Below are 22,317 nucleotides of genomic sequence, written 5' to 3'. Positions count from 1 at the left end.
CAGCGCCTATGGCCATACTAGTCTGAAAACGCCCGATCTCGTCTGATCTCGGAAGCTAAGCAGACTCAGGCCTGGTTAGTACTTGGATGGGAGACCGCCTGGGAATACCAGGTGCAGTAGGCTTTTTCCGCCAGCAGGGGCTGCTCAAGTCACCCCTCTGCACTCGTGTTGGGTCACGCACGCAATGCAGCGACAGGTTATTTTTGCTGCCGCTGTGCCTGGCATCAGTCTCCTGCAGGCAGGAGACAGGGAGGGGAGGAGAGCGGAGCGCTGCCAAAATCAGCAAGAAAGACGGAAAGAAAGGGATTGGGGCTGCACGCTGTCTGCGGCTGGCAGTCAGGAAAGGAGGACAATAGACAATAGGTGCAGGAGTTGGCCATTCTGCCCTTGGAGCCTGCACCACCATTCAATATGATCATGGCTGATCATCCTTAATCAGTATCCTGTTCCTGCCTTATCTCCATAAGCCTTGATTCCACTATCCTTGAGAGCTCTGTCCAACTCTTTCTTCAATGAATCCAGAGACTGGGCCTCCACTGCCCTCTGGGGCAGAGCATTCCACACAGCCACCACTCTCTGGGTGAAGACGTTTCTCCTCATCTCTGTCCTAAACGGTCTACCCTGTATTTTTAAGCTGTGTCCTCTGTTTCGGCACTCACGTTTCCTGCCGCCAGAATGTCCAATCCTTTGATAATCTTATATGTCTCAACCAGATCCCCTCTCAGTCTTCTAAACTCAAGGGTACACAAGCCCAGTCGCTCCAGTCTTTCAGTGTAAGGTAATCCCGCCATTCCAGGAATTGACCTCGTCAACCTACGCTGCACTCCCTCAATAGCCAGAATGTGTCTCCTCAAATTTGGAGACCAGAACTGCACACAGTACTCCAGGTGTGGTCTCACCAGGGCCCTGTACACCTGCAGAAGAACCTCTTTGCTTCTGTACTCGATCCCTCTTGTTATGAAGGCCAGCATGCTATTAGCCTTCTTCACTACCTGCTGTACCTGCATGCTAACCTTCATTGAGTGGTGTACAAGAACCCCCAGATCTCTCGGTACTGTCCCTTGACCGAAATTGATTCCATTTAGGTAGTAATCTGCCTTCCTGTTCTTGCCACCAAAGTGGATAAGCATCCATTTATCCACATTAAAGTGCATCTGCCATGCATCTGACCACTCACCTAACTTGTCCAGGTCACCCGGAAATCTCCTAACATCCTCATCACATTTCACCCTGCCACCCAGCTCAGTATCATCAGCAAATTTGCTAATGTTATTGCTAATAGCATCTTCTATATCATGAACATATATTGTAAAAAGCTGCGGTCCCAGTACTGATCCCTGCGGTACCCCACTGGTCACTGCCTGCCATTCCGAAATGGAGGCGTGGAGGAGTGTGGAAGGATGAGAGAATGCAGGCTGCAGCCCTATGAAGCAGGGGGAGGTCTTGCAGTTGGCCTGTGTGGGGATGTGGGAGACGACAGGAGCCTGGTGGGCAAGGGCTAGCTGGAGGGAGGGAGGGAGGGAGGGAAGCACGCACGGAGGAGGAAGAGCAAAGAGAAAAGAGAGAAAAAAAAAACAAAGGGGATCAAGAGAAAGAGCAGCAAAGAAAATGTGGCTGGCCAGCACGCCTTGAAGTGGGGAGAAAAGGCAGGGGCCAGCGCCTACGGCCATACTAGTCTGAAAACGCCCGATCTTGTCTGATCTCGGAAGCTAAGCAGACTCAGGCCTGGTTAGTACTTGGGTGGGATCCAGCCTGGGAATACCAGGTGCAGTAGGCTTTTTCCGCCAGCAGGGGCTGCTCAAGTCACCCCTCTGCACTCGTGTTGGGCCACGCACGCAATGCAGCGACAGGTTATTTTTGCTGCCGCTGTGCCTGGCATCAGTCTCCTGCAGGCAGGAGAGAGGGAGGGGAGGAGAGCGGAGCGCTGCCAAAATCAGCAAGAAAGACGGAAAGAAAGGGATTGGGGCTGCACGCTGTCTGCGGCTGGCAGTCAGGAAAGGAGGACAATAGACAATAGGTGCAGGAGTTGGCCATTCTGCCCTTGGAGCCTGCACCACCATTCAATATGATCATGGCTGATCATCCTTAATCAGTATCCTGTTCCTGCCTTATCTCCATAAGCCTTGATTCCACTATCCTTGAGAGCTCTGTCCAACTCTTTCTTCAATGAATCCAGAGACTGGGCCTCCACTGCCCTCTGGGGCAGAGCATTCCACACAGCCACCACTCTCTGGGTGAAGACGTTTCTCCTCATCTCTGTCCTAAACGGTCTACCCCGTATTTTTAAGCTGTGTCCTCTGTTTCGGCACTCACGTTTCCTGCCGCCAGAGTGTCCAATCCTTTGATAATCTTATATGTCTCAACCAGATCCCCTCTCAGTCTTCTAAACTCAAGGGTACACAAGCCCAGTCGCTCCAGTCTTTCAGTGTAAGGTAATCCCGCCATTCCAGGAATTGACCTCGTCAACCTACGCTGCACTCCCTCAATAGCCAGAATGTCTCTCCTCAAATTTGGAGACCAGAACTGCACACAGTACTCCAGGTGTGGTCTCACCAGGGCCCTGTACACCTGCAGAAGAACCTCTTTGCTTCTGTACTCGATCCCTCTTGTTATGAAGGCCAGCATGCTATTAGCCTTCTTCACTACCTGCTGTACCTGCATGCTGACCTTCATTGAGTGGTGTACAAGAACCCCCAGATCTCTCGGTACTGTCCCTTGACCGAAATTGATTCCATTTAGGTAGTAATCTGCCTTCCTGTTCTTGCCACCAAAGTGGATAAGCATCCATTTATCCACATTAAAGTGCATCTGCCATGCATCTGACCACTCACCTAACTTGTCCAGGTCACCCGGTAATCTCCTAACATCCTCATCACATTTCACCCTGCCACCCAGCTCAGTATCATCAGTAAATTTGCTAATGTTATTGCTAATAGCATCTTCTATATCATGAACATATATTGTAAAAAGCTGCGGTCCCAGTACTGATCCCTGCGGTACCCCACTGGTCACTGCCTGCCATTCCGAAATGGAGGCGTGGAGGAGTGTGGAAGGATGAGAGAATGCAGGCTGCAGCCCTATGAAGCAGGGGGAGGTCTTGCAGTTGGCCTGTGTGGGGATGTGGGAGACGACAGGAGCCTGGTGGGCAAGGGCTAGCTGGAGGGAGGGAGGGAGGGAAGCACGCACGGAGGAGGAAGAGCAAAGAGAAAAGAGAGAAAAAAAAAACAAAGGGGATCAAGAGAAAGAGCAGCAAAGAAAATGTGGCTGGCCAGCACGCCTTGAAGTGGGGAGAAAAGGCAGGGGCCAGCGCCTAAGGCCATACTAGTCTGAAAACGCCCGATCTCGTCTGATCTCGGAAGCTAAGCAGACTCAGGCCTGGTTAGTACTTGGATGGGAGACCGCCTGGGAATACCAGGTGCAGTAGGCTTTTTCCGCCAGCAGGGGCTGCTCAAGTCACCCCTCTGCACTCGTGTTGGGCCACGCACGCAATGCAGCGACAGGTTATTTTTGCTGCCGCTGTGCCTGGCATCAGTCTCCTGCAGGCAGGAGACAGGGAGGGGAGGAGAGCGGAGCGCTGCCAAAATCAGCAAGAAAGACGGAAAGAAAGGGATTGGGGCTGCACGCTGTCTGCGGCTGGCAGTCAGGAAAGGAGGACAATAGACAATAGGTGCAGGAGTTGGCCATTCTGCCCTTGGAGCCTGCACCACCATTCAATATGATCATGGCTGATCATCCTTAATCAGTATCCTGTTCCTGCCTTATCTCCATAAGCCTTGATTCCACTATCCTTGAGAGCTCTGTCCAACTCTTTCTTCAATGAATCCAGAGACTGGGCCTCCACTGCCCTCTGGGGCAGAGCATTCCACACAGCCACCACTCTCTGGGTGAAGACGTTTCTCCTCATCTCTGTCCTAAACGGTCTACCCCGTATTTTTAAGCTGTGTCCTCTGTTTCGGCACTCACGTTTCCTGCCGCCAGAGTGTCCAATCCTTTGATAATCTTATATGTCTCAACCAGATCCCCTCTCAGTCTTCTAAACTCAAGGGTACACAAGCCCAGTCGCTCCAGTCTTTCAGTGTAAGGTAATCCCGCCATTCCAGGAATTGACCTCGTCAACCTACGCTGCACTCCCTCAATAGCCAGAATGTCTCTCCTCAAATTTGGAGACCAGAACTGCACACAGTACTCCAGGTGTGGTCTCACTAGGGCCCTGTACACCTGCAGAAGAACCTCTTTGCTTCTGTACTCGATCCCTCTTGTTATGAAGGCCAGCATGCTATTAGCCTTCTTCACTACCTGCTGTACCTGCATGCTTACCTTCATTGAGTGGTGTACAAGAACCCCCAGATCTCTCGGTACTGTCCCTTGACCGAAATTGATTCCATTTAGGTAGTAATCTGCCTTCCTGTTCTTGCCACCAAAGTGGATAAGCATCCATTTATCCACATTAAAGTGCATCTGCCATGCATCTGACCACTCACCTAACTTGTCCAGGTCACCCGGTAATCTCCTAACATCCTCATCACATTTCACCCTGCCACCCAGCTCAGTATCATCAGTAAATTTGCTAATGTTATTGCTAATAGCATCTTCTATATCATGAACATATATTGTAAAAAGCTGCGGTCCCAGTACTGATCCCTGCGGTACCCCACTGGTCACTGCCTGCCATTCCGAAATGGAGGCGTGGAGGAGTGTGGAAGGATGAGAGAATGCAGGCTGCAGCCCTATGAAGCAGGGGGAGGTCTTGCAGTTGGCCTGTGTGGGGATGTGGGAGACGACAGGAGCCTGGTGGGCAAGGGCTAGCTGGAGGGAGGGAGGGAGGGAAGCACGCACGGAGGAGGAAGAGCAAAGAGAAAAGAGAGAAAAAAAAACAAAGGGGATCAAGAGAAAGAGCAGCAAAGAAAATGTGGCTGGCCAGCACGCCTTGAAGTGGGGAGAAAAGGCAGGGGGCAGCGCCTATGGCCATACTAGTCTGAAAACGCCCGATCTCGTCTGATCTCGGAAGCTAAGCAGACTCAGGCCTGGTTAGTACTTGGATGGGAGACCGCCTGGGAATACCAGGTGCAGTAGGCTTTTTCCGCCAGCAGGGGCTGCTCAAGTCACCCCTCTGCACTCGTGTTGGGCCACGCACGCAATGCAGCGACAGGTTATTTTTGCTGCCGCTGTGCCTGGCATCAGTCTCCTGCAGGCAGGAGAGAGGGAGGGGAGGAGAGCGGAGCGCTGCCAAAATCAGCAAGAAAGACGGAAAGAAAGGGATTGGGGCTGCACGCTGTCTGCGGCTGGCAGTCAGGAAAGGAGGACAATAGACAATAGGTGCAGGAGTTGGCCATTCTGCCCTTGGAGCCTGCACCACCATTCAATATGATCATGGCTGATCATCCTTAATCAGTATCCTGTTCCTGCCTTATCTCCATAAGCCTTGATTCCACTATCCTTGAGAGCTCTGTCCAACTCTTTCTTCAATGAATCCAGAGACTGGGCCTCCACTGCCCTCTGGGGCAGAGCATTCCACACAGCCACCACTCTCTGGGTGAAGACGTTTCTCCTCATCTCTGTCCTAAACGGTCTACCCCGTATTTTTAAGCTGTGTCCTCTGTTTCGGCACTCACGTTTCCTGCCGCCAGAGTGTCCAATCCTTTGATAATCTTATATGTCTCAACCAGATCCCCTCTCAGTCTTCTAAACTCAAGGGTACACAAGCCCAGTCGCTCCAGTCTTTCAGTGTAAGGTAATCCCGCCATTCCAGGAATTGACCTCGTCAACCTACGCTGCACTCCCTCAATAGCCAGAATGTCTCTCCTCAAATTTGGAGACCAGAACTGCACACAGTACTCCAGGTGTGGTCTCACCAGGGCCCTGTACACCTGCAGAAGAACCTCTTTGCTTCTGTACTCGATCCCTCTTGTTATGAAGGCCAGCATGCTATTAGCCTTCTTCACTACCTGCTGTACCTGCATGCTGACCTTCATTGAGTGGTGTACAAGAACCCCCAGATCTCTCGGTACTGTCCCTTGACCGAAATTGATTCCATTTAGGTAGTAATCTGCCTTCCTGTTCTTGCCACCAAAGTGGATAAGCATCCATTTATCCACATTAAAGTGCATCTGCCATGCATCTGACCACTCACCTAACTTGTCCAGGTCACCCGGTAATCTCCTAACATCTTCATCACATTTCACCCTGCCACCCAGCTCAGTATCATCAGCAAATTTGCTAATGTTATTGCTAATAGCATCTTCTATATCATGAACATATATTGTAAAAAGCTGCGGTCCCAGTACTGATCCCTGCGGTACCCCACTGGTCACTGCCTGCCATTCCGAAATGGAGGCGTGGAGGAGTGTGGAAGGATGAGAGAATGCAGGCTGCAGCCCTATGAAGCAGGGGGAGGTCTTGCAGTTGGCCTGTGTGGGGATGTGGGAGACGACAGGAGCCTGGTGGGCAAGGGCTAGCTGGAGGGAGGGAGGGAGGGAAGCACGCACGGAGGAGGAAGAGCAAAGAGAAAAGTGAGAAAAAAAAAACAAAGGGGATCAAGAGAAAGAGCAGCAAAGAAAATGTGGCTGGCCAGCACGCCTTGAAGTGGGGAGAAAAGGCAGGGGCCAGCGCCTACGGCCATACTAGTCTGAAAACGCCCGATCTCGTCTGATCTCGGAAGCTAAGCAGACTCAGGTCTGGTTAGTATTTGGATGGGAGACCGCCTGGGAATACCAGGTGCAGTAGGCTTTTTCCGCCAGCAGGGGCTGCTCAAGTCACCCCTCTGCACTCGTGTTGGGCCACGCACGCAATGCAGCGACAGGTTATTTTTGCTGCCGCTGTGCCTGGCATCAGTCTCCTGCAGGCAGGAGAGAGGGAGGGGAGGAGAGCGGAGCGCTGCCAAAATCAGCAAGAAAGACGGAAAGAAAGGGATTGGGGCTGCACGCTGTCTGCGGCTGGCAGTCAGGAAAGGAGGACAATAGACAATAGGTGCAGGAGTTGGCCATTCTGCCCTTGGAGCCTGCACCACCATTCAATATGATCATGGCTGATCATCCTTAATCAGTATCCTGTTCCTGCCTTATCTCCATAAGCCTTGATTCCACTATCCTTGAGAGCTCTGTCCAACTCTTTCTTCAATGAATCCAGAGACTGGGCCTCCACTGCCCTCTGGGGCAGAGCATTCCACACAGCCACCACTCTCTGGGTGAAGACGTTTCTCCTCATCTCTGTCCTAAACGGTCTACCCCGTATTTTTAAGCTGTGTCCTCTGTTTCGGCACTCACGTTTCCTGCCGCCAGAGTGTCCAATCCTTTGATAATCTTATATGTCTCAACCAGATCCCCTCTCAGTCTTCTAAACTCAAGGGTACACAAGCCCAGTCGCTCCAGTCTTTCAGTGTAAGGTAATCCCGCCATTCCAGGAATTGACCTCGTCAACCTACGCTGCACTCCCTCAATAGCCAGAATGTCTCTCCTCAAATTTGGAGACCAGAACTGCACACAGTACTCCAGGTGTGGTCTCACCAGGGCCCTGTACACCTGCAGAAGAACCTCTTTGCTTCTGTACTCGATCCCTCTTGTTATGAAGGCCAGCATGCTATTAGCCTTCTTCACTACCTGCTGTACCTGCATGCTTACCTTCATTGAGTGGTGTACAAGAACCCCCAGATCTCTCGGTACTGTCCCTTGACCGAAATTGATTCCATTTAGGTAGTAATCTGCCTTCCTGTTCTTGCTACCAAAGTGGATAAGCATCCATTTATCCACATTAAAGTGCATCTGCCATGCATCTGACCACTCACCTAACTTGTCCAGGTCACCCGGTAATCTCCTAACATCCTCATCACATTTCACCCTGCCACCCAGCTCAGTATCATCAGCAAATTTGCTAATGTTATTGCTAATAGCATCTTCTATATCATGAACATATATTGTAAAAAGCTGCGGTCCCAGTACTGATCCCTGCGGTACCCCACTGGTCACTGCCTGCCATTCCGAAATGGAGGCGTGGAGGAGTGTGGAAGGATGAGAGAATGCAGGCTGCAGCCCTATGAAGCAGGGGGAGGTCTTGCAGTTGGCCTGTGTGGGGATGTGGGAGACGACAGGAGCCTGGTGGGCAAGGGCTAGCTGGAGGGAGGGAGGGAGGGAAGCACGCACGGAGGAGGAAGAGCAAAGAGAAAAGAGAGAAAAAAAAAACAAAGGGGATCAAGAGAAAGAGCAGCAAAGAAAATGTGGCTGGCCAGCACGCCTTGAAGTGGGGAGAAAAGGCAGGGGCCAGCGCCTACGGCCATACTAGTCTGAAAACGCCCGATCTCGTCTGATCTCGGAAGCTAAGCAGACTCAGGCCTGGTTAGTACTTGGATGGGAGACCGCCTGGGAATACCAGGTGCAGTAGGCTTTTTCCGCCAGCAGGGGCTGCTCAAGTCACCCCTCTGCACTCGTGTTGGGCCACGCACGCAATGCAGCGACAGGTTGTTTTTGCTGCCGCTGTGCCTGGCATCAGTCTCCTGCAGGCAGGAGACAGGGAGGGGAGGAGAGCGGAGCGCTGCCAAAATCAGCAAGAAAGACGGAAAGAAAGGGATTGGGGCTGCACGCTGTCTGCGGCTGGCAGTCAGGAAAGGAGGACAATAGACAATAGGTGCAGGAGTTGGCCATTCTGCCCTTGGAGCCTGCACCACCATTCAATATGATCATGGCTGATCATCCTTAATCAGTATCCTGTTCCTGCCTTATCTCCATAAGCCTTGATTCCACTATCCTTGAGAGCTCTGTCCAACTCTTTCTTCAATGAATCCAGAGACTGGGCCTCCACTGCCCTCTGGGGCAGAGCATTCCACACAGCCACCACTCTCTGGGTGAAGACGTTTCTCCTCATCTCTGTCCTAAACGGTCTACCCCGTATTTTTAAGCTGTGTCCTCTGTTTCGGCACTCACGTTTCCTGCCGCCAGAGTGTCCAATCCTTTGATAATCTTATATGTCTCAACCAGATCCCCTCTCAGTCTTCTAAACTCAAGGGTACACAAGCCCAGTCGCTCCAGTCTTTCAGTGTAAGGTAATCCCGCCATTCCAGGAATTGACCTCGTCAACCTACGCTGCACTCCCTCAATAGCCAGAATGTCTCTCCTCAAATTTGGAGACCAGAACTGCACACAGTACTCCAGGTGTGGTCTCACCAGGGCCCTGTACACCTGCAGAAGAACCTCTTTGCTTCTGTACTCGATCCCTCTTGTTATGAAGGCCAGCATGCTATTAGCCTTCTTCACTACCTGCTGTACCTGCATGCTGACCTTCATTGAGTGGTGTACAAGAACCCCCAGATCTCTCGGTACTGTCCCTTGACCGAAATTGATTCCATTTAGGTAGTAATCTGCCTTCCTGTTCTTGCCACCAAAGTGGATAAGCATCCATTTATCCACATTAAAGTGCATCTGCCATGCATCTGACCACTCACCTAACTTGTCCAGGTCACCCGGTAATCTCCTAACATCCTCATCACATTTCACCCTGCCACCCAGCTCAGTATCATCAGTAAATTTGCTAATGTTATTGCTAATAGCATCTTCTATATCATGAACATATATTGTAAAAAGCTGCGGTCCCAGTACTGATCCCTGCGGTACCCCACTGGTCACTGCCTGCCATTCCGAAATGGAGGCGTGGAGGAGTGTGGAAGGATGAGAGAATGCAGGCTGCAGCCCTATGAAGCAGGGGGAGGTCTTGCAGTTGGCCTGTGTGGGGATGTGGGAGACGACAGGAGCCTGGTGGGCAAGGGCTAGCTGGAGGGAGGGAGGGAGGGAAGCACGCACGGAGGAGGAAGAGCAAAGAGAAAAGAGAGAAAAAAAAAACAAAGGGGATCAAGAGAAAGAGCAGCAAAGAAAATGTGGCTGGCCAGCACGCCTTGAAGTGGGGAGAAAAGGCAGGGGCCAGCGCCTAAGGCCATACTAGTCTGAAAACGCCCGATCTCGTCTGATCTCGGAAGCTAAGCAGACTCAGGCCTGGTTAGTACTTGGATGGGAGACCGCCTGGGAATACCAGGTGCAGTAGGCTTTTTCCGCCAGCAGGGGCTGCTCAAGTCACCCCTCTGCACTCGTGTTGGGCCACGCACGCAATGCAGCGACAGGTTATTTTTGCTGCCGCTGTGCCTGGCATCAGTCTCCTGCAGGCAGGAGACAGGGAGGGGAGGAGAGCGGAGCGCTGCCAAAATCAGCAAGAAAGACGGAAAGAAAGGGATTGGGGCTGCACGCTGTCTGCGGCTGGCAGTCAGGAAAGGAGGACAATAGACAATAGGTGCAGGAGTTGGCCATTCTGCCCTTGGAGCCTGCACCACCATTCAATATGATCATGGCTGATCATCCTTAATCAGTATCCTGTTCCTGCCTTATCTCCATAAGCCTTGATTCCACTATCCTTGAGAGCTCTGTCCAACTCTTTCTTCAATGAATCCAGAGACTGGGCCTCCACTGCCCTCTGGGGCAGAGCATTCCACACAGCCACCACTCTCTGGGTGAAGACGTTTCTCCTCATCTCTGTCCTAAACGGTCTACCCCGTATTTTTAAGCTGTGTCCTCTGTTTCGGCACTCACGTTTCCTGCCGCCAGAGTGTCCAATCCTTTGATAATCTTATATGTCTCAACCAGATCCCCTCTCAGTCTTCTAAACTCAAGGGTACACAAGCCCAGTCGCTCCAGTCTTTCAGTGTAAGGTAATCCCGCCATTCCAGGAATTGACCTCGTCAACCTACGCTGCACTCCCTCAATAGCCAGAATGTCTCTCCTCAAATTTGGAGACCAGAACTGCACACAGTACTCCAGGTGTGGTCTCACCAGGGCCCTGTACACCTGCAGAAGAACCTCTTTGCTTCTGTACTCGATCCCTCTTGTTATGAAGGCCAGCATGCTATTAGCCTTCTTCACTACCTGCTGTACCTGCATGCTTACCTTCATTGAGTGGTGTACAAGAACCCCCAGATCTCTCGGTACTGTCCCTTGACCGAAATTGATTCCATTTAGGTAGTAATCTGCCTTCCTGTTCTTGCTACCAAAGTGGATAAGCATCCATTTATCCACATTAAAGTGCATCTGCCATGCATCTGACCACTCACCTAACTTGTCCAGGTCACCCGGTAATCTCCTAACATCCTCATCACATTTCACCCTGCCACCCAGCTCAGTATCATCAGCAAATTTGCTAATGTTATTGCTAATAGCATCTTCTATATCATGAACATATATTGTAAAAAGCTGCGGTCCCAGTACTGATCCCTGCGGTACCCCACTGGTCACTGCCTGCCATTCCGAAATGGAGGCGTGGAGGAGTGTGGAAGGATGAGAGAATGCAGGCTGCAGCCCTATGAAGCAGGGGGAGGTCTTGCAGTTGGCCTGTGTGGGGATGTGGGAGACGACAGGAGCCTGGTGGGCAAGGGCTAGCTGGAGGGAGGGAGGGAGGGAAGCACGCACGGAGGAGGAAGAGCAAAGAGAAAAGAGAGAAAAAAAAAACAAAGGGGATCAAGAGAAAGAGCAGCAAAGAAAATGTGGCTGGCCAGCACGCCTTGAAGTGGGGAGAAAAGGCAGGGGCCAGCGCCTACGGCCATACTAGTCTGAAAACGCCCGATCTCGTCTGATCTCGGAAGCTAAGCAGACTCAGGCCTGGTTAGTACTTGGATGGGAGACCGCCTGGGAATACCAGGTGCAGTAGGCTTTTTCCGCCAGCAGGGGCTGCTCAAGTCACCCCTCTGCACTCGTGTTGGGCCACGCACGCAATGCAGCGACAGGTTGTTTTTGCTGCCGCTGTGCCTGGCATCAGTCTCCTGCAGGCAGGAGACAGGGAGGGGAGGAGAGCGGAGCGCTGCCAAAATCAGCAAGAAAGACGGAAAGAAAGGGATTGGGGCTGCACGCTGTCTGCGGCTGGCAGTCAGGAAAGGAGGACAATAGACAATAGGTGCAGGAGTTGGCCATTCTGCCCTTGGAGCCTGCACCACCATTCAATATGATCATGGCTGATCATCCTTAATCAGTATCCTGTTCCTGCCTTATCTCCATAAGCCTTGATTCCACTATCCTTGAGAGCTCTGTCCAACTCTTTCTTCAATGAATCCAGAGACTGGGCCTCCACTTCCCTCTGGGGCAGAGCATTCCACACAGCCACCACTCTCTGGGTGAAGACGTTTCTCCTCATCTCTGTCCTAAACGGTCTACCCCGTATTTTTAAGCTGTGTCCTCTGTTTCGGCACTCACGTTTCCTGCCGCCAGAGTGTCCAATCCTTTGATAATCTTATATGTCTCAACCAGATCCCCTCTCAGTCTTCTAAACTCAAGGGTACACAAGCCCAGTCGCTCCAGTCTTTCAGTGTAAGGTAATCCCGCCATTCCAGGAATTGACCTCGTCAACCTACGCTGCACTCCCTCAATAGCCAGAATGTCTCTCCTCAAATTTGGAGACCAGAACTGCACACAGTACTCCAGGTGTGGTCTCACCAGGGCCCTGTACACCTGCAGAAGAACCTCTTTGCTTCTGTACTCGATCCCTCTTGTTATGAAGGCCAGCATGCTATTAGCCTTCTTCACTACCTGCTGTACCTGCATGCTTACCTTCATTGAGTGGTGTACAAGAACCCCCAGATCTCTCGGTACTGTCCCTTGACCGAAATTGATTCCATTTAGGTAGTAATCTGCCTTCCTGTTCTTGCCACCAAAGTGGATAAGCATCCATTTATCCACATTAAAGTGCATCTGCCATGCATCTGACCACTCACCTAACTTGTCCAGGTCACCCGGTAATCTCCTAACATCCTCATCACATTTCACCCTGCCACCCAGCTCAGTATCATCAGTAAATTTGCTAATGTTATTGCTAATAGCATCTTCTATATCATGAACATATATTGTAAAAAGCTGCGGTCCCAGTACTGATCCCTGCGGTACCCCACTGGTCACTGCCTGCCATTCCGAAATGGAGGCGTGGAGGAGTGTGGAAGGATGAGAGAATGCAGGCTGCAGCCCTATGAAGCAGGGGGAGGTCTTGCAGTTGGCCTGTGTGGGGATGTGGGAGACGACAGGAGCCTGGTGGGCAAGGGCTAGCTGGAGGGAGGGAGGGAGGGAGGGAAGCACGCACGGAGGAGGAAGAGCAAAGAGAAAAGTGAGAAAAAAAAAACAAAGGGGATCAAGAGAAAGAGCAGCAAAGAAAATGTGGCTGGCCAGCACGCCTTGAAGTGGGGAGAAAAGGCAGGGGCCAGCGCCTACGGCCATACTAGTCTGCAAACACCCGATCTCGTCTGATCTCGGAAGCTAAGCAGACTCAGGCCTGGTTAGTACTTGGATGGGAGACCGCCTGGGAATACCAGGTGCAGTAGGCTTTTTCCGCCAGCAGGGGCTGCTCAAGTCACCCCTCTGCACTCGTGTTGGGCCACGCACGCAATGCAGCGACAGGTTATTTTTGCTGCCGCTGTGCCTGGCATCAGTCTCCTGCAGGCAGGAGACAGGGAGGGGAGGAGAGCGGAGCGCTGCCAAAATCAGCAAGAAAGACGGAAAGAAAGGGATTGGGGCTGCACGCTGTCTGCGGCTGGCAGTCAGGAAAGGAGGACAATAGACAATAGGTGCAGGAGTTGGCCATTCTGCCCTTGGAGCCTGCACCACCATTCAATATGATCATGGCTGATCATCCTTAATCAGTATCCTGTTCCTGCCTTATCTCCATAAGCCTTGATTCCACTATCCTTGAGAGCTCTGTCCAACTCTTTCTTCAATGAATCCAGAGACTGGGCCTCCACTGCCCTCTGGGGCAGAGCATTCCACACAGGCACCACTCTCTGGGTGAAGACGTTTCACCTCATCTCTGTCCTAAACGGTCTACCCCGTATTTTTAAGCTGTGTCCTCTGTTTCGGCACTCACGTTTCCTGCCGCCAGAGTGTCCAATCCTTTGATAATCTTATATGTCTCAACCAGATCCCCTCTCAGTCTTCTAAACTCAAGGGTACACAAGCCCAGTCGCTCCAGTCTTTCAGTGTAAGGTAATCCCGCCATTCCAGGAATTGACCTCGTCAACCTACGCTGCACTCCCTCAATAGCCAGAATGTCTCTCCTCAAATTTGGAGACCAGAACTGCACACAGTACTCCAGGTGTGGTCTCACCAGGGCCCTGTACACCTGCAGAAGAACCTCTTTGCTTCTGTACTCGATCCCTCTTGTTATGAAGGCCAGCATGCTATTAGCCTTCTTCACTACCTGCTGTACCTGCATGCTGACCTTCATTGAGTGGTGTACAAGAACCCCCAGATCTCCCGGTACTGTCCCTTGACCGAAATTGATTCCATTTAGGTAGTAATCTGCCTTCCTGTTCTTGCCACCAAAGTGGATAAGCATCCATTTATCCACATTAAAGTGCATCTGCCATGCATCTGACCACTCACCTAACTTGTCCAGGTCACCCGGTAATCTCCTAACATCCTCATCACATTTCACCCTGCCACCCAGCTCAGTATCATCAGCAAATTTGCTAATGTTATTGCTAATAGCATCTTCTATATCATGAACATATATTGTAAAAAGCTGCAGTCCCAGTACTGATCCCTGCGGTACCCCACTGGTCACTGCCTGCCATTCCGAAATGGAGGCGTGGAGGAGTGTGGAAGGATGAGAGAATGCAGGCTGCAGCCCTATGAAGCAGGGGGAGGTCTTGCAGTTGGCCTGTGTGGGGATGTGGGAGACGACAGGAGCCTGGTGGGCAAGGGCTAGCTGGAGGGAGGGAGGGAGGGAGGGAAGCACGCACGGAGGAGGAAGAGCAAAGAGAAAAGAGAGAAAAAAAAAACAAAGGGGATCAAGAGAAAGAGCAGCAAAGAAAATGTGGCTGGCCAGCACGCCTTGAAGTGGGGAGAAAAGGAAGGGGCCAGCGCCTACGGCCATACTAGTCTGAAAACGCCTGATCTCGTCTGATCTCAGAAGCTAAGCAGACTCAGGCCTGGTTAGTACTTGGATGGGAGACCGCCTGGGAATACCAGGTGCAGTAGGCTTTTTCCGCCAGCAGGGGCTGCTCAAGTCACCCCTCTGCACTCGTGTTGGGCCACGCACGCAATGCAGAGACAGGTTATTTTTGCTGCCGCTGTGCCTGGCATCAGTCTCCTGCAGGCAGGAGACAGGAAGGGGAGGAGAGCGGAGCGCTGCCAAAATCAGCAAGAAAGACGGAAAGAAAGGGATTGGGGCTGCACGCTGTCTGCGGCTGGCAGTCAGGAAAGGAGGACAATAGACAATAGGTGCAGGAGTTGGCCATTCTGCCCTTGGAGCCTGCACCACCATTCAATATGATCATGGCTGATCATCCTTAATCAGTATCCTGTTCCTGCCTTATCTCCGTAAGCCTTGATTCCACTATCCTTGAGAGCTCTGTCCAACTCTTTCTTCAATGAATCCAGAGACTGGGCCTCCACTGCCCTCTGGGGCAGAGCATTCCACACAGCCACCACTCTCTGGGTGAAGACGTTTCACCTCATCTCTGTCCTAAACGGTCTACCCCGTATTTTTAAGCTGTGTCCTCTGTTTCGGCACTCACGTTTCCTGCCGCCAGAGTGTCCAATCCTTTGATAATCTTATATGTCTCAACCAGATCCCCTCTCAGTCTTCTAAACTCAAGGGTACACAAGCCCAGTCGCTCCAGTCTTTCAGTGTAAGGTAATCCCGCCATTCCAGGAATTGACCTCGTCAACCTACGCTGCACTCCCTCAATAGCCAGAATGTCTCTCCTCAAATTTGGAGACCAGAACTGCACACAGTACTCCAGGTGTGGTCTCACCAGGGCCCTGTACACCTGCAGAAGAACCTCTTTGCTTCTGTACTCGATCCCTCTTGTTATGAAGGCCAGCATGCTATTAGCCTTCTTCACTACCTGCTGTACCTGCATGCTTACCTTCATTGAGTGGTGTACAAGAACCCCCAGATCTCTCGGTACTGTCCCTTGACCGAAATTGATTCCATTTAGGTAGTAATCTGACTTCCTGTTCTTGCCACCAAAGTGGATAAGCATCCATTTATCCACATTAAAGTACATCTGCCATGCATCTGACCACTCACCTAACTTGTCCAGGTCACCCGGTAATCTCCTAACATCCTCATCACATTTCACCCTGCCACCCAGCTCAGTATCATCAGCAAATTTGCTAATGTTATTGCTAATAGCATCTTCTATATCATGAACATATATTGTAAAAAGCTGCGGTCCCAGTACTGATCCCTGCGGTACCCCACTGGTCACTGCCTGCCATTCCGAAATGGAGGCGTGGAGGAGTGTGGAAGGATGAGAGAATGCAGGCTGCAGCCCTATGAAGCAGGGGGAGGTCTTGCAGTTGGCCTGTGTGGGGATGTGGGAGACGACAGGAGCCTGGTGGGCAAGGGCTAGCTGGAGGGAGGGAGGGAGGGAAGCACGCACGGAGGAGGAAGAGCAAAGAGAAAAGAGAGAAAAAAAAAACAAAGGGGATCAAGAGAAAGAGCAGCAAAGAAAATGTGGCTGGCCAGCACGCCTTGAAGTGGGGAGAAAAGGCAGGGGCCAGCGCCTACGGCCATACTAGTCTGAAAACGCCTGATCTCGTCTGATCTCGGAAGCTAAGCAGACTCAGGCCTGGTTAGTACTTGGATGGGAGACCGCCTGGGAATACCAGGTGCAGTAGGCTTTTTCCGCCAGCAGGGGCTGCTCAAGTCACCCCTCTGCACTCGTGTTGGGCCACGCACGCAATGCAGCGACAGGTTATTTTTGCTGCCGCTGTGCCTGGCATCAGTCTCCTGCAGGCAGGAGACAGGAAGGGGAGGAGAGCGGAGCGCTGCCAAAATCAGCAAGAAAGACGGAAAGAAAGGGATTGGGGCTGCACGCTGTCTGCGGCTGGCAGTCAGGAAAGGAGGACAATAGACAATAGGTGCAGGAGTTGGCCATTCTGCCCTTGGAGCCTGCACCACCATTCAATATGATCATGGCTGATCATCCTTAATCAGTATCCTGTTCCTGCCTTATCTCCATAAGCCTTGATTCCACTATCCTTGAGAGCTCTGTCCAACTCTTTCTTCAATGAATCCAGAGACTGGGCCTCCACTGCCCTCTGGGGCAGAGCATTCCACACAGGCACCACTCTCTGGGTGAAGACGTTTCACCTCATCTCTGTCCTAAACGGTCTACCCCGTATTTTTAAGCTGTGTCCTCTGTTTCGGCACTCACGTTTCCTGCCGCCAGAGTGTCCAATCCTTTGATAATCTTATATGTCTCAACCAGATCCCCTCTCAGTCTTCTAAACTCAAGGGTACACAAGCCCAGTCGCTCCAGTCTTTCAGTGTAAGGTAATCCCGCCATTCCAGGAATTGACCTCGTCAACCTACGCTGCACTCCCTCAATAGCCAGAATGTCTCTCCTCAAATTTGGAGACCAGAACTGCACACAGTACTCCAGGTGTGGTCTCACCAGGGCCCTGTACACCTGCAGAAGAACCTCTTTGCTTCTGTACTCGATCCCTCTTGTTATGAAGGCCAGCATGCTATTAGCCTTCTTCACTACCTGCTGTACCTGCATGCTGACCTTCATTGAGTGGTGTACAAGAACCCCCAGATCTCCCGGTACTGTCCCTTGACCGAAATTGATTCCATTTAGGTAGTAATCTGCCTTCCTGTTCTTGCCACCAAAGTGGATAAGCATCCATTTATCCACATTAAAGTGCATCTGCCATGCATCTGACCACTCACCTAACTTGTCCAGGTCACCCGGTAATCTCCTAACATCCTCATCACATTTCACCCTGCCACCCAGCTCAGTATCATCAGCAAATTTGCTAATGTTATTGCTAATAGCATCTTCTATATCATGAACATATATTGTAAAAAGCTGCAGTCCCAGTACTGATCCCTGCGGTACCCCACTGGTCACTGCCTGCCATTCCGAAATGGAGGCGTGGAGGAGTGTGGAAGGATGAGAGAATGCAGGCTGCAGCCCTATGAAGCAGGGGGAGGTCTTGCAGTTGGCCTGTGTGGGGATGTGGGAGACGACAGGAGCCTGGTGGGCAAGGGCTAGCTGGAGGGAGGGAGGGAGGGAAGCACGCACGGAGGAGGAAGAGCAAAGAGAAAAGAGAGAAAAAAAAAACAAAGGGGATCAAGAGAAAGAGCAGCAAAGAAAATGTGGCTGGCCAGCACGCCTTGAAGTGGGGAGAAAAGGAAGGGGCCAGTGCCTACGGCCATACTAGTCTGAAAACGCCTGATCTCGTCTGATCTCGGAAGCTAAGCAGACTCAGGCCTGGTTAGTACTTGGATGGGAGACCGCCTGGGAAAACCAGGTGCAGTAGGCTTTTTCCGCCAGCAGGGGCTGCTCAAGTCACCCCTCTGCACTCGTGTTGGGCCACGCACGCAATGCAGAGACAGGTTATTTTTGCTGCCGCTGTGCCTGGCATCAGTCTCCTGCAGGCAGGAGACAGGAAGGGGAGGAGAGCGGAGCGCTGCCAAAATCAGCAAGAAAGACGGAAAGAAAGGGATTGGGGCTGCACGCTGTCTGCGGCTGGCAGTCAGGAAAGGAGGACAATAGACAATAGGTGCAGGAGTTGGCCATTCTGCCCTTGGAGCCTGCACCACCATTCAATATGATCATGGCTGATCATCCTTAATCAGTATCCTGTTCCTGCCTTATCTCCGTAAGCCTTGATTCCACTATCCTTGAGAGCTCTGTCCAACTCTTTCTTCAATGAATCCAGAGACTGGGCCTCCACTGCCCTCTGGGGCAGAGCATTCCACACGGCCACCACTCTCTGGGTGAAGACGTTTCTCCTCATCTCTGTCCTAAACGGTCTACCCCGTATTTTTAAGCTGTGTCCTCTGTTTCGGCACTCACGTTTCCTGCCGCCAGAGTGTCCAATCCTTTGATAATCTTATATGTCTCAACCAGATCCCCTCTCAGTCTTCTAAACTCAAGGGTACACAAGACCATTCGCTCCAGTCTTTCAGTGTAAGGTAATCCCGCCATTCCAGGAATTGACCTCGTCAACCTACGCTGCACTCCCTCAATAGCCAGAATGTCTCTCCTCAAATTTGGAGACCAGAACTGCACACAGTACTCCAGGTGTGGTCTCACCAGGGCCCTGTACACCTGCAGAAGAACCTCTTTGCTTCTGTACTCGATCCCTCTTGTTATGAAGGCCAGCATGCTATTAGCCTTCTTCACTACCTGCTGTACCTGCATGCTTACCTTCATTGAGTGGTGTACAAGAACCCCCAGATCTCTCGGTACTGTCCCTTGACCGAAATTGATTCCATTTAGGTAGTAATCTGCCTTCCTGTTCTTGCCACCAAAGTGGATAAGCATCCATTTATCCACATTAAAGTGCATCTGCCATGCATCTGACCACTCACCTAACTTGTCCAGGTCACCCGGTAATCTCCTAACATCCTCATCACATTTCACCCTGCCACCCAGCTCAGTATCATCAGCAAATTTGCTAATGTTATTGCTAATAGCATCTTCTATATCATGAACATATATTGTAAAAAGCTGCGGTCCCAGTACTGATCCCTGCGGTACCCCACTGGTCACTGCCTGCCATTCCGAAATGGAGGCGTGGAGGAGTGTGGAAGGATGAGAGAATGCAGGCTGCAGCCCTATGAAGCAGGGGGAGGTCTTGCAGTTGGCCTGTGTGGGGATGTGGGAGACGACAGGAGCCTGGTGGGCAAGGGCTAGCTGGAGGGAGGGAGGGAGGGAAGCACGCACGGAGGAGGAAGAGCAAAGAGAAAAGAGAGAAAAAAAAAACAAAGGGGATCAAGAGAAAGAGCAGCAAAGAAAATGTGGCTGGCCAGCACGCCTTGAAGTGGGGAGAAAAGGCCAGGTCCCGCACCTACGGCCATACTAGTCTGAAAGCGCCCGATCTCATCTGATCTTGGAAGCTAAGCAGACTCAGGCCTGGTTTGTACTTGGATGGGAGACCGCCTGGGAAAACCAGGTGCAGTAGGCTTTTTCTGCCAGCAGGGGCTGATCAAGTCACCCCTCTGCACTCGTGTTGGGCCACGCACGCAATGCAGCGACAGGTTATTTTTGCTGCCGCTGTGCCTGGCATCAGTCTCCTGCAGGCAGGAGACAGGGAGGGGAGGAGAGCGGAGCGCTGCCAAAATCAGCAAGAAAGACGGAAAGAAAGGGATTGGGGCTGCACGCTGTCTGCGGCTAGCAGTCAGGAAAGGAGGACAATAGACAATAGGTGCAGGAGTTGGCCATTCTGCCCTTGGAGCCTGCACCACCATTCAATATGATCATGGCTGATCATCCTTAATCAGTATCCTGTTCCTGCCTTATCTCCATAAGCCTTGATTCCACTATCCTTGAGAGCTCTGTCCAACTCTTTCTTCAATGAATCCAGAGACTGGGCCTCCACTGCCCTCTGGGGCAGAGCATTCCACACAGCCACCACTCTCTGGGTGAAGACGTTTCACCTCATCTCTGTCCTAAACGGTCTACCCCGTATTTTTAAGCTGTGTCCTCTGTTTCGGCACTCACGTTTCCTGCCGCCAGAGTGTCCAATCCTTTGATAATCTTATATGTCTCAACCAGATCCCCTCTCAGTCTTCTAAACTCAAGGGTACACAAGCCCAGTCGCTCCAGTCTTTCAGTGTAAGGTAATCCCGCCATTCCAGGAATTGACCTCGTCAACCTACGCTGCACTCCCTCAATAGCCAGAATGTCTCTCCTCAAATTTGGAGACCAGAACTGCACACAGTACTCCAGGTGTGGTCTCACCAGGGCCCTGTACACCTGCAGAAGAACCTCTTTGCTTCTGTACTCGATCCCTCTTGTTATGAAGGCCAGCATGCTATTAGCCTTCTTCACTACCTGCTGTACCTGCATGCTTACCTTCATTGAGTGGTGTACAAGAACCCCCAGATCTCTCGGTACTGTCCCTTGACCGAAATTGATTCCATTTAGGTAGTAATCTGCCTTCCTGTTCTTGCCACCAAAGTGGATAAGCATCCATTTATCCACATTAAAGTGCATCTGCCATGCATCTGACCATGCATCATGGCTGATCATCCTTAATCAGTATCCTGTTCCTGCCTTATCTCCATAACCCATACTACGGCCATACTAGTCTGAAAACACCTCATCTCGGAAGATAAGTTGACCCAGGCCCGGTTAGTATTTGGATTTGCGACCGCCCTTGAATACCAGGTGCAGTCGGCTTTTCCATCAGCAGTGGCTGCTCAAGTCATCCCTCTGCATTTGTGTTGTGCAACACAATTGAGCAGCAGATTTTGTTTGCCGCTGCTGTGCCTGGCATCAGTCTCCTGCAGGCACGAGCCAGGGAGGGGAGGAGAGTGGAAGGTTTCCATAATCAGCAAGAAAGACGTAAAGAAAGGAATTGTGGCTGCACGCTGCCTACGGGTGGCAGTCAGGAAAGGACGAGTGTGGAAGGATGAGAGAATGCAGGCTGCAGGGGTTGGGCTTGCAGTTGTCCTGCGTGGGGTTGGGAGTCCAGAACTGGAGGGCATAGGTTTCGGGTGAGAGTGGAAAGATACAAAAGGGACCTGCTTGGCAACTTTGTCACATAGATGTTGGTACATTTTTGGAACGAGCTGCCAGATGAACTGGTGAAGGCTGGTACAATTGCAACATTTAAAACTCATTTGGATGGGTGTATGATTAGGAAGGGTTTGGAGGCATATGGGCTGGGAGCTGGTAGGAGGGACTAGATTGGGTGCTGACATCTGGCCTGCATGGACGGGTTGGATCGAAGAGTCTGTTTACGTGCTGTGCCTGTATATGCCCCTGTGTGGGAGACGATAGGAGGTGTGCAAGGGCTGCCTGAAACCAGTGGCTGAAAGCCACATGGATAAACATGATAGTAATGTACGTTCCCAGTGTCATCTGCGTGAAGTTTTGTCGTTACACCTCAGAAAATCCTTGCTGTGTTTCATCATTTCTCCGGTACCCACACTGTTTCTTTGTGAAGACTTGTAGCATTTCCCTCTGTCCAGATGTTAGGGCCCCACAGTCAATGAAGCGTTTCATGTTTATTTAATTACTTGTCTTAACTTCAGAATCATGCAAAGTATTGTGACTGCTGCTGTGTGGTTTGAATGTTTGAAGGTCTCCGGTTCCTTTCACGTTCCTGCACATCAGTCCTTGTGGATGTTGATAATGGAATCTGTTCTTTTCTCCAACGTGAGTCCTCTCAAGCTCCCCGAAGCCCGTTCACACAGATCTCCATTAGCTCTCCAACACTGCCTCCTCACTGCACCCTGTCTTCATAACGTTTAAGGGTGGAGTTCCTCGTTTAAGAAGACATCACCAAAGGGTGACCGCCAATGAACACATGAAAGAAATGAAACTATCATGGTATTCTAACA

The 22,317-nt window shown here is 51.4% G+C and overlaps 12 non-coding genes and 1 pseudogene across 12 annotated transcripts; all 13 read left to right on the top strand.

Annotated features, from left to right (window-relative positions):
• Positions 1-4: 4 nt before the first annotated feature.
• Positions 5-123, top strand: LOC140475762 (5S ribosomal RNA). The gene has a single exon (XR_011960252.1). It is a non-coding gene; the product is annotated as a 5S ribosomal RNA (ribosomal RNA).
• A 1,535-nt stretch (positions 124-1,658) lies between these two features.
• Positions 1,659-1,777, top strand: LOC140471620 (5S ribosomal RNA; annotated as a pseudogene).
• Positions 1,778-3,308: 1,531 nt separating this feature from the next.
• On the top strand, positions 3,309-3,427 carry LOC140469264 (5S ribosomal RNA). The gene has a single exon (XR_011956045.1). It is a non-coding gene; the product is annotated as a 5S ribosomal RNA (ribosomal RNA).
• A 1,530-nt stretch (positions 3,428-4,957) lies between these two features.
• Positions 4,958-5,076, top strand: LOC140475761 (5S ribosomal RNA). Its single transcript, XR_011960251.1, has one exon. It is a non-coding gene; the product is annotated as a 5S ribosomal RNA (ribosomal RNA).
• Positions 5,077-6,607: 1,531 nt separating this feature from the next.
• Positions 6,608-6,726, top strand: LOC140469597 (5S ribosomal RNA). Its single transcript, XR_011956169.1, has one exon. It is a non-coding gene; the product is annotated as a 5S ribosomal RNA (ribosomal RNA).
• A 1,531-nt stretch (positions 6,727-8,257) lies between these two features.
• On the top strand, positions 8,258-8,376 carry LOC140474342 (5S ribosomal RNA). Its single transcript, XR_011959039.1, has one exon. It is a non-coding gene; the product is annotated as a 5S ribosomal RNA (ribosomal RNA).
• Positions 8,377-9,907: 1,531 nt separating this feature from the next.
• On the top strand, positions 9,908-10,026 carry LOC140469260 (5S ribosomal RNA). Its single transcript, XR_011956042.1, has one exon. It is a non-coding gene; the product is annotated as a 5S ribosomal RNA (ribosomal RNA).
• A 1,531-nt stretch (positions 10,027-11,557) lies between these two features.
• Positions 11,558-11,676, top strand: LOC140474331 (5S ribosomal RNA). The gene has a single exon (XR_011959030.1). It is a non-coding gene; the product is annotated as a 5S ribosomal RNA (ribosomal RNA).
• Positions 11,677-13,211: 1,535 nt separating this feature from the next.
• LOC140467248 (5S ribosomal RNA) lies at positions 13,212-13,330 on the top strand. Its single transcript, XR_011955370.1, has one exon. It is a non-coding gene; the product is annotated as a 5S ribosomal RNA (ribosomal RNA).
• A 1,535-nt stretch (positions 13,331-14,865) lies between these two features.
• On the top strand, positions 14,866-14,984 carry LOC140475689 (5S ribosomal RNA). Its single transcript, XR_011960182.1, has one exon. It is a non-coding gene; the product is annotated as a 5S ribosomal RNA (ribosomal RNA).
• A 1,531-nt stretch (positions 14,985-16,515) lies between these two features.
• Positions 16,516-16,634, top strand: LOC140467255 (5S ribosomal RNA). Its single transcript, XR_011955372.1, has one exon. It is a non-coding gene; the product is annotated as a 5S ribosomal RNA (ribosomal RNA).
• A 1,531-nt stretch (positions 16,635-18,165) lies between these two features.
• Positions 18,166-18,284, top strand: LOC140467389 (5S ribosomal RNA). The gene has a single exon (XR_011955442.1). It is a non-coding gene; the product is annotated as a 5S ribosomal RNA (ribosomal RNA).
• A 1,531-nt stretch (positions 18,285-19,815) lies between these two features.
• On the top strand, positions 19,816-19,934 carry LOC140469994 (5S ribosomal RNA). The gene has a single exon (XR_011956292.1). It is a non-coding gene; the product is annotated as a 5S ribosomal RNA (ribosomal RNA).
• The last annotated feature ends 2,383 nt before the right edge of the window (positions 19,935-22,317 follow it).

This window comes from Chiloscyllium punctatum, chromosome 3 (genome assembly GCF_047496795.1).
Source record: "Chiloscyllium punctatum isolate Juve2018m chromosome 3, sChiPun1.3, whole genome shotgun sequence".
NCBI classification, from domain to species: Eukaryota; Metazoa; Chordata; class Chondrichthyes; order Orectolobiformes; family Hemiscylliidae; genus Chiloscyllium; species Chiloscyllium punctatum.
Note: the sequence above shows the minus strand (reverse complement) of the source record. Positions and strands in the feature narration are given on the sequence as shown.